This window comes from Echinops telfairi, unplaced genomic scaffold, assembly GCF_000313985.2.
Source record: "Echinops telfairi isolate 266 unplaced genomic scaffold, ASM31398v2 ScPeMD7_23;HRSCAF=83, whole genome shotgun sequence".
Taxonomy (NCBI): Eukaryota; Metazoa; Chordata; class Mammalia; order Afrosoricida; family Tenrecidae; genus Echinops; species Echinops telfairi.
This window is the reverse complement of record NW_022103920.1, coordinates 9,245,870-9,256,071: the sequence shown is the minus strand read 5'-3', so window position 1 is coordinate 9,256,071 and position 10,202 is coordinate 9,245,870.

Genomic DNA, 10,202 nt, shown 5'->3' with positions numbered 1-10,202 from the left:
TTTACCTACTCATATTGCACAGGCACTGGGCCCAAAGGCAGAAAAGACTACAAGCCAAGGCCCTGATTAATCCTGGCTGATATATTTATCTTGCTCACACGGAAATGAGAGGTTCCCAAAAGGGTAATTTTCAAGATGACTAAAGTTTATTCCCTCAAGCACAGTCAGTTATTTTTTTACCCTTTAAAGAAATTGATCTAAAATGCTTATAAACCTTTCCACCCTCTCAAACAGATAACTTGACACAACTCAACTCCCAGAGGCATCAGGATGAATCAAATAATTTCCCCAACTTGGAACACAACCAAGCCTCCCAGAGTTATCCATGAGGAGGACTGTCATCCTTTGTGCCCCCACTCCTCATCAGGGTCCGGGACTCGTGTTTCTGCTTCCGCTTGTTCACTTCTGCCGGATTTCAACTCTCTTTTCTGTGAATCTGCAGGAGAAAGACTGCAGGCTTTCTACTCCTGTAAAGCGTTCCAGTCTCAGAAACCCACACGGGCAGTTCTCCCCCGTCCTATAGGAACGCTTGAGTTTGAATGAGTCAATGACGGTGGTTTTTATTTGGGGGGTTGATGATGGTGGCTATGTCTGCTTTCAGCAGCCCCTAATCTTTATAATTGGACGCAATTAATCTTCTGCGGTTGGGAATCAGATAGCAAAGTCTGTAAGAGTTCGATATGAAAGTAGAAAAGGAAAAACTTGAATCTGTATAAGTGTCTGAGGAATTCCCCCACAAAAATACATCATTGGCTCCCGTTTTTAATGTCTATTTTTAAAGCTCTGGAGGTGTTAGTTTGCTTGTTTGTTTCTCTGGGTTTATAGATATGTTCTGAGTGCTACATTTATGGGAGTCTATCTTCCAACAAAGTAGAATATTGGTGTGTTTTAATCCTAAACCCAAAGCTTGCTGGCCTGTTCCCATCTACTGCAGGTCCCTGGGGGGCACTGCACCCAGTTTTTAAAAAGCATGCTCATAAGAATGATTTATGAATCCACAAATCCAGGACAATTGTGGGTGAAAGAGCAGTGGTTGATTTTGGAGAACCATTCTTTAGTCTCTGATGCAGAGAATCTGGAAGGATTGACTTGGGAAATTAATTCTCTCATGAGAAATTGTCTACTGGGGCATGTGTGTCCCCAAGCTGAAGAAATACTGTAAGTGGGTGACTTTGAAGAAGATGCATTTATTTTCTCATAGAGATCAAAATTCAAGACATGGGATTTTCAGGAAGGTCCTTACTCTGCCAGCTATGATGGCGGTGGTGGTGGGGGTCGGGGTCCTTGTCTCTGTTTCTGTAACCACAGCATCCCTGGGTTCTCTGTGGTGCTCACAAGTGTGTCTGTCATCCTTAGTTTGGGTTGACTTACCTCTGAGTCTCCTCTCTCCTTTAGATCACACAAATGATTAGCTGTGCGGCAAAGTGCAACTCAAAGGAATTGCATTTTACAACACACACTACACTGATGATGCAAGACAAACCCTATTTCTAGGAAGAATCCCATCCACAGGTATAGAGGTAGGTTAGTGTCCCAATAGAGATTTGAGGGAGATTCTTGTTGTTAGATGCTGCCAGCAAGTTGACTTAGGCCCATGATGATCTTAAGTACAACAGAACAAAGCTATAGCTCGGTCCTCAGCCAACCCCACAAGAACAGGTATGCTTGAGCCCATTGTTGTAGCCACTGTAGCAGTTCTCCTCATCGAATGACTCCTTTTGTTCCACTAACTCTCTACTTTACCGAGCATGATGTCTTTCTCCGGTGACTGGTCTTTCTCCAGATGACCTGTCCAAAGTAAGACAAAGTCCTTAGACCACACTGAGCAGAATCCATATGCTGGAGGGTTCTCTTGGTCCGACTCTAGTTCTAACCCTTCCATGTCACTGCTTCTCAGTTTGCTGGGCTGATCCCTGTTTGTCTTCTGACTTCCTGCCCTTCTTCTCCTCCCTCTCTGATCTCTCCCTAGGCAGTCCCAGCCTCACCCATGGCTTCAATTACCACCTAGGAGCAAATGACTCACAAGGTTATATATTGGGCATAGACCTTTATTTTGAGTTCTACATCTGTATCTTCAACTATCGACTTGTCACCACCTCTTGTTTGTCTCATGCTCAACATGTCCAACCTGAGCCCTCCCCTGAAGCTTTGTTCTCTCCCCAGCTTTCCAGTTTTAGTGCAAGGCATCCCCCTCTCAGATTGCAGGCTGTCAGCCTCAGAGTTCCTCTCCCCCCAGCTATGCCAGGCTGTTAACGAGCACCATAGCATACTTTGCTGTGCCCCCTTTTCTCTGTGTCTTTGTCTCTGGCAGGAGTCTCTGGATTGTGCAAATGGTCACAGGATCAATCGCTAATCAAGAGGGTTGCCGCTCTTGGCCACACAAAGCCCCTGAGTAGAGAAACTTGGTGATCTCATTTCACATCGGCCATCTCTGAACATTCCACAGAGCACAGCTCCTACTCTATCCTAAAGGGATGCTATGAATTGACATGAACTTGACGGCCCCACTTCGGTTTTAGTCCAAGTAGCTATCTGTTAGCTGGACTGAACATGGGCAATGGTCACGTCAAGATGTGCACATTTTCTGTGACCTTTCTCCAAGTCATTCTTCTCACTGTGACCTGGACATTTTTGAAGCACATTTGACTGTATTCCCTCTTCCTTACAGGAAGCCCATCAATGGCTTCCAGAAACTTTCATGGTGCAGAAAACATTCCTAAATGTGGTATATAGCACCCTCACAGCCGCCTTCCTCACTGTCCCCCCGCTGCCCCCGATCTTCCCTATCCGTACCTCCCCAGCCCTTCTCACTTATGCCGATGGTCCATTACTCATCTCAAATCCTTCACCCTGGGCAGGCGATTAGATACTTTTAATCTCTAGGCTCCCTCTCACCACAGACCAGTTAACTCACTGCTTGTGCCTCCTTGAAAACATTTCCTTATATTCTTCTATGATGTCATTTCAAGCACCACTTCCTCAGGCATGCCTTCCCGGGGCCCCTGACAGGTGCAAATTCCCTTGTTAGGTATTCTTGCAGTAACAAGACTTCCTTAACATTCCACCTAGCACGGTCATAATTGTCCACTGAATGTGTGTGATTATTTGATTAATATGTGTCTCTGCTATTGTACTGTAGATGTAACCATTGCTCACCATATTCATCCAAGGGTTTTGTCAGGACCTGGCATATTGTAGTTGTGTAATAAGCATCTATTGAATTCATGAAAGGATAAAGGTAAGAGTAAATGGATGAATGAAAATGGATGTGATTACAGTGTTTCAGAGGTTAAATCCACTCAGGAGGAGAAATAAGTCAGGTCATCAGTTATACGTCTGGTGTGGAATTTGTAAGAATTTCAGATACTGGTTGAACTATCAAGTTTTTGGAGATAAATGGTAGCATGTGAAGACATAGAATGTGTTTGTAAGAGACATGGCAATATTTAAAAAAGAAAAAAAGTACTGTCCAAATCTGTGGTTTATGTCCAAGAATTAGAGGCATATCTCAGAGTTGTAAAGCCCCTGGTTGGAATCTCTCAGCCTGGCTTCTGTTGTTACTAGTCCCTGTTGAGTTGGCTTCAGCTCCTGGGGACTGTATGTGCAACAGAACAAAATGCTGCCTCGCCGCACACCGTCATCAAGATCGCTGATATATCTGAGTTCTGCTACACTATGAATTTTCCTGTTTATCACAATGTTCACCTGGAACTCAATGGTCACCAATTTCTATCCTCCACATTGAAACCGCCAACCTCTGAAGGCAGAATGGCGAGGCTTTCTCCTCCCATAAAGAGGTAGGTACAGTCTGGGAAACCCAGAGGGACAGTTCTGCCCTGTCCTCTAGGGCCACTTTGAGTGGGAAAGAGTGACGCTACATTCTGATTATTCACTATGTAGCACGGTGTCCTGACCTCTCGAGGTTCTATTGTTCAGTTGTCCACCATAGGTGGGGCTCAAATAAAATTGCCAGCAGGGCTGCATTCCTTCTGGAGGTGCTAAGAAAGAGTTCTTATTTTTTCTGTGTCTTAGCAGCCACCCACATTCCTTGACTTGTGGCCCCTTCTTTATCCACCGTGAGTCTGAATGGGCTGGATGACATGGATTTAGTTTGGGTTTGGACCAATAGGCAATATCATGATAAACGGAGAAAGATTAAGATGGTCAAGGATCCCATTTTACTTGGGTTCACCATTAATGCTCAGGGAAGCAGCAGTCAAGAAATTAAACAAAATTTTGCACGGGGCAGATGTGCTGTACAAGATATCTGTAAAGTGTTAGAAAGCAAAGATGTCAATTTTCAGATGAAGATTTCCCTAACCCAAGTCATATTTTCAATCATCTCATTTGCATGTGAAAGTTTGGCCATGGATTAAAAAGGCTGAAGAATGGATGCCATTGAATTACTGTGATGATGTCGGCCAAGAACATTGGAAGGAGCATGGGCTGCCAGAAGAACAAACATGTCTGTCTTGGAGGAAGTTCAACCAGAACGATCCTTAGTCCCAAGAAATGCAAGACTTCAGCTCTGGTGTTTCTGTCATGTTATCGGGAGAGCCAGTCCCGGGCAAAGGACTTCATGTTTAGTAAAATAAAGGGGGAGGCAAAGAGAGGAAGTTCTTCAACAAATGGATTGGTGCAATGGCTATAACAATGGGCTCAAACACAATAATTGTGAGCAAGGGGCAGGACCAAGCTGTGTTTTGTTCTGTTGTACATGAGATCAACGTGAGCCAGAACTCACTCGATGGCAGCGAAAAAAACAATATTGATGATTGCATTAGCTCTGCCTACATAATCTAAGCTATTCTCTCTATCTTAAAGTCAGCCAATTGGTAACCACTTCCAACATAAATTCCTTTTTTTTTTTTTTTGCCATAATGTGTGAGCCTAGGTTGACTAGAAAAACAAATCCAGAGACACTCATATATGTATAAGAGAGAGTTTTATAAGAAAAAGTAATTGTATACTGAGAAAACATCGCAGCCCTTTCCGGATCAAGTCCATAAATCCAATACTAGACCATGTGTGTGACACTAGTCCATAAATTCTTCTTCAGACTCATGTTGCTACTTGCAATGATGCTGAATGCAAGAAGGTCACAGGCCAGTGGGTGAAAACTCATGGATCCGATAGCAGTGGAAGCATCGCAGAGTTGTCTCCACAGGTCTCCACTGCATGGCTTTCTCAGGTCTCAGTGAAGCTCCACATGGCTTGTCCACAGGAAGAGGAAGGAAGAGGGAGAGTGAGTGTGTAGCCCACCTTCAGGGAGAATGAGAGGAAGTTCCCAGAATCCTCAGTAGAAGGTCATGCTCACAGCAGGTGTCATCAGACTGTGACATGATGGACAGACTAGACTCCACTCCATTCACTCCTAATACCCTCAAGTCCACAGGAGATGATGTAACTACCACTCCATGTAAGACACCATCTTCACAAGTTCCAAAAATTAGGATATGGACACTTGTGGGGCCCACCAAACTTAGTCTACCAAACTTGGTCATATACTGAAGATTATAAAAAAGAGCCCAAAAAATCTAGCCAAGGAGCCGATTTCTCAAAATATTTATTTTATTATAATAAATACCGAGGAATTAAAAATATGTTTTCATAACCTACAACAAATTAGATGGACACACTATCATATTACAGGTAAAGAAAGCGAGGCATAGATGCGCTAAATTATATATTCACTCACGGTCAAACAACATGTAAGAATTAGAATTAGGATCTAGAGCAGTGGTTCTCAACCTTCCTAATGCTGTGACCCTTTCATACAGTTCCTCAGGTTGTGGGGACACCCAACCATAAAATTATTTTTGTTGCTACTTCATCACTGTCATTTTGCTACTGTTATGAATTGGGTGACCCCTGTGAAAGGGTCGTTCCACCACCAAAGAGGTCATGACCCACAGATTGAGAACTGCTGATCTAAGGCATTTTCTAGGCTGACATCACTATTTCATTTCATTTAAGAGGCAGTTATTTTGCAATATAATTTAGAACACATCTATCAAATGACTTACATCTTATTGTTTGTAGTCTATGGATCTTAAAGTCATAGATTTAAATTATGTGGTTGATTCTTAGATGTGCACTGAGTCCCATTCTTTCATGTTGCCCATAGAAGACATCCCTATAAGTGCATGACATGGTGAGCATTGTTATGTTTAAGGTGACGTACACAAGGACTCTATGTAGCCAGATACAAACTCAGGGGTTTTTTCTACTGTCCTAGCACAGCAGCGGGTACCATGTGCACTCTTCCTCTGGGAAGCAGAGGTCCTCCACTGACTGACATCAGCATCCAGAAGTGTGTGCAGAAATAGACAAACATCAGGGAGTTCTTTTCAAAGGAGTCCAAGATGAACCTCACTGAAGAAGAACATCATCTCTCTTGGTGGGGCAGGCCAACGGGCCAGTGAATGGAGATGTGGGAGCTTCCCTGTAAGCAGCCTAGTATGTCCTAGTGTTTGGAGTGGTTATAACATGTCCTAGTGTGTGGAGTTGTATCATGAAGTGCTATCTACAGTAGGGAGTCCCTTGGCTTCTTCAGGGCTAAAGAAAACTAAACAAAGACCCCGCATGTCCATACACAGTCTCACAGAAAGGCTGGAAAAATGCCGGCTCCTTTGGTCGACTGTGCTTTGTAAAACTCACATAGGAGATGCTGTTTATATCTTTAATAAAGCATTTAGATTAATTTTTTCCACCAGTGCATCACGGGCCCCTTTGGAGAGACAAGCAGGCACCCTGGCTTGGGGTTTGGACTCTGCCCCTTATCTTAGCAAGAAAAGCCACTTTCCCCTTCTCTCCTCCGGCCTGCACCACCCCCTCACTTGGAACACATTCTTTTTCACCTGTGCCTGCAGAATTCCTAAGACGCTCTCCAAGAGAACTTTCACCTCCGAAAGGAGAAGGCAGGAGAGAGAGGAGGTGGAGAGAGGGAGAGGGAGGGATGAAGGGGAGGGGAAGGGAGAGTAGGGGAAGGAAAAAAAATAAGAGAGGGGAGGGAAAGGAAGGGAAAGAGCAGTTGTTGGAGAGCTTTTTATCCCTTAATATTGATTTTGCTAAAGAGTGAAATGGGATGGGTTTTTCATCTGCATTTGAGATGTTGAGAACTTTCTGCTTAGTTTGAGATCCCTGTCATTGTAGTTTCTCGCAGGTGAGCAAAAGAGCCACACACAGCAATGTTTCCTTGCTCTCCCTGTTGAATGTCCTTTTGGATGCCGTGCTCCTGTGGATGTGCTTCCCTGGGACGGGCGCCGGGAGCTTGTGCTTCTTGCGTTGTCTTTTTCCATGGTGAGTACTGGCTCCCTTAGACGAACGCACTTCGCCTGGTAAACACTTTCCTCACAATGCCTTCTCACGTTCTCCCCACCCGGGGTATTCCGAGAAGTTATACCATTGAATGGCTTGCAACCCCAGGCTTTCTGTTTAGCTCTCCAGGCAAGTTCATCTCCAGATGAGGTCCGCAAGTGGCACAGAAGGTTTGCATTTCACTGCTAAGCCAAAGGTCTGAAGTTCAAGTCTACCCAGGGGTAACAGGAGAGAACAGGCAGACATTTCAAAAGGCACCCCAAGAGCAGTTCGAGTTTGTAACACCTTGAGTGGGTATCTGCTCAGATGCATCTCACAGCCAACACAGCATCTTCATATTAGAACCAAAACGAAGAGTAGGAAGCTCTGGAGAGGACAGGGAATAGCAGTCTGAAGTGTTGACAGCCCCTGTCATCTCTGAAGAATCATCTTCAGTCAGAGGAAAAAATAGATGCATATATTTAATGCAATACTCATGTGATGGAATACCTTAATAACATATGCATAGGCATATCATTGTGATTCTGTAGAAAATAAGTAAGCCCATGTCCAAAGACAACTTATAGTCTGAGTTTTAAAGGTCTTCCATGAGTGTCTGGGTCTTGTCCATGGAGCGGGAGCCTCAGTGATGTCCCCTGTCACTGCTCAAGTGAGCAGTTAACTCCATCCAGAAAGGGTGGAAACGGAAAGAACATAAGCAAAGTCGACTTGGTGACTGGGGCGTGGGTTGGCTAGACTCACACCCAACTTTAGTGACCTCATGCTGACTTCTTATATAAGAAGAGGTTGCTAGGCTCAAAAACAGCAGGAGTGACATGGTTTAGGCCAGAAATAGCAATTTTTAATCTAAGAGAGGAGTTATCCAGTCAAAATGTACACAGCAATATCAGTGTAAAGACTCAGGCTCGAGATTTTCCAGCACATGCCAAGCCCATCCTGAAGATGCTTAAAAGCAAAGTAGTAATTGGGGCCAAGAAAATGTTTCAGTGCAAAAAATGGCTTGTGATTAGCTGGACCAGGAAGGTGATGCTCTGATGTTCTTCAATGATCACTTGTTGTCACAGGGAACTGGTTCCTATGATTTGCTATCAGTAGGTACCTGGGTCCTAATGGTTTAGGAACTCTGTCCAGTAGTTAACAGATAACCACTCCTGAAGGTTAAAGAACCCAAAGCCAAGTAACTGTTGGGGCTTTGCGATTGATGTGGGGCAGGGCAAGTGTCTTCTCTCTGCAGTAGAAATGACACCTTCCAGACAGTCATCTAAGCACAGGGGCTACCTGGGTTTGGTGTCCCATCCAGGAGCTAATGGAAGTCAGAGAGCAACGAGGAGCAGACTGAGTTAGTTAATTGTGCCAACCTGGCCGATAAACACATGTGGGGCTAATTGAAAGGCAGAGGGATAAATGGGTGGTGAGCCTCGCCTTTCTAGTTCTCAGGTCTCTTGCTTTGTGATGGTCACACCAGGGTGCAGCTGCCTTAGCAGTTCCCTGCTTCAGCTTGCAAGATTGACTTCCTACAAGACATCCCCAAGGAGAAGCTACATGGACCTATCCCAATGCAGCCCTGGGTGCTGGAGCAGCTGTGTGGAGACCCCTGCTAGTGCTGAGATGCTTGTTCATTCACTGACTCAGCTTTCCTCCTGCAGTCGGCATCATTGCCTCTGTTTTGTGAGGTGGAGGACTTTGTGGACTGGTGTTGGGTTAATGCGTTAATGTTGGACTAGTGGGCTTGAGCAGCATTGGGTTGGGATGTTTTCGTGATGCACACTTTCTTTACATAAAACTCTCTTATACATGAGTTGCTGTGGATTTGTTTCTCTAAAGTACCTAGACTAATACACAGACACACTGCTCCTATCTGGAAAGGACACACATCTGTTTCCTGGTGTGATTTGGGGGAATATAGGTTCAATCGTGACCAACAATATTCCCTGTCCTCAGGCACACATTCCTAATGAATAAAGACACTCCTGCATAAGAAAAAAAGACCTCTGATGGCATCGTGGCATCTGCACGTGGCTGCTAGCCACAAGATCAGCATTTGGAAACCACCAGCCACTCCATCGGAGAAAAAGGAGGCTTTCTACTCCCATACAAAGTAGTCTCAGAAACCCGTAGGGGTAGTTCTACTCTGTCCTGCAGGGTCACTATGAGTCAGAATGGAATCGATGGCAGTGGCTTTGGTTTGGGGATCTAGGGCCGCTTTGAGTCAGAACAGACTCGACAGCATCAAACAATATTGGAAAGTGGGCTTGGTATCCCATGATGTCTTGCTACATCTGTTTTTCCCAGAATGCTGTGAAGCCTGAGCCCAAGGATTTGCTAGATGCTCATTGTTATGGGTGGATAGGTGTCCGCCCCCCAAAAAAGACAGGTTGCAGTTATAACCCCCAGGACTTGTGACTGTGACCTTATTTGGAACTAGAGTCTTCAAAGATAACATGAGGTCACCCTGGGGTAGGGCGGGCACTCACCCCATGGGACTGATGTCCAGAGAGAAGATGGCCATGTAAAGACAGAGGCAGCGACTGGGATCAAGGAACGCCTGGGGCTACCAGAAGCTGGAGGAGACAAGGAAGGGTCCCCAGTGTGGCTGTCAGCCAACGTGGCTCAGGTGCCACCTGGAATGGAGACTCCAGGCCTCCACAGCTGAAACAGAAGCCCTGTCTGTGGGTTTCAGGCCACCCCATTTATAGCGCTTTGGGAAGGGGGCTCAGGAAGGCTAGCCCAGTGAGGAACGCATGCCTTCAGCTTCAGGGCACCTTCCTGCTGACAGATGTATGTCTTGTAAGTGCTGTTTGATCCTTCAGCGTATTTCCCCGAAAACCATCACATTTGTCACGGCTTCTGGATCCCAGGTCAAATGAGGCTGAGCAGGAGTC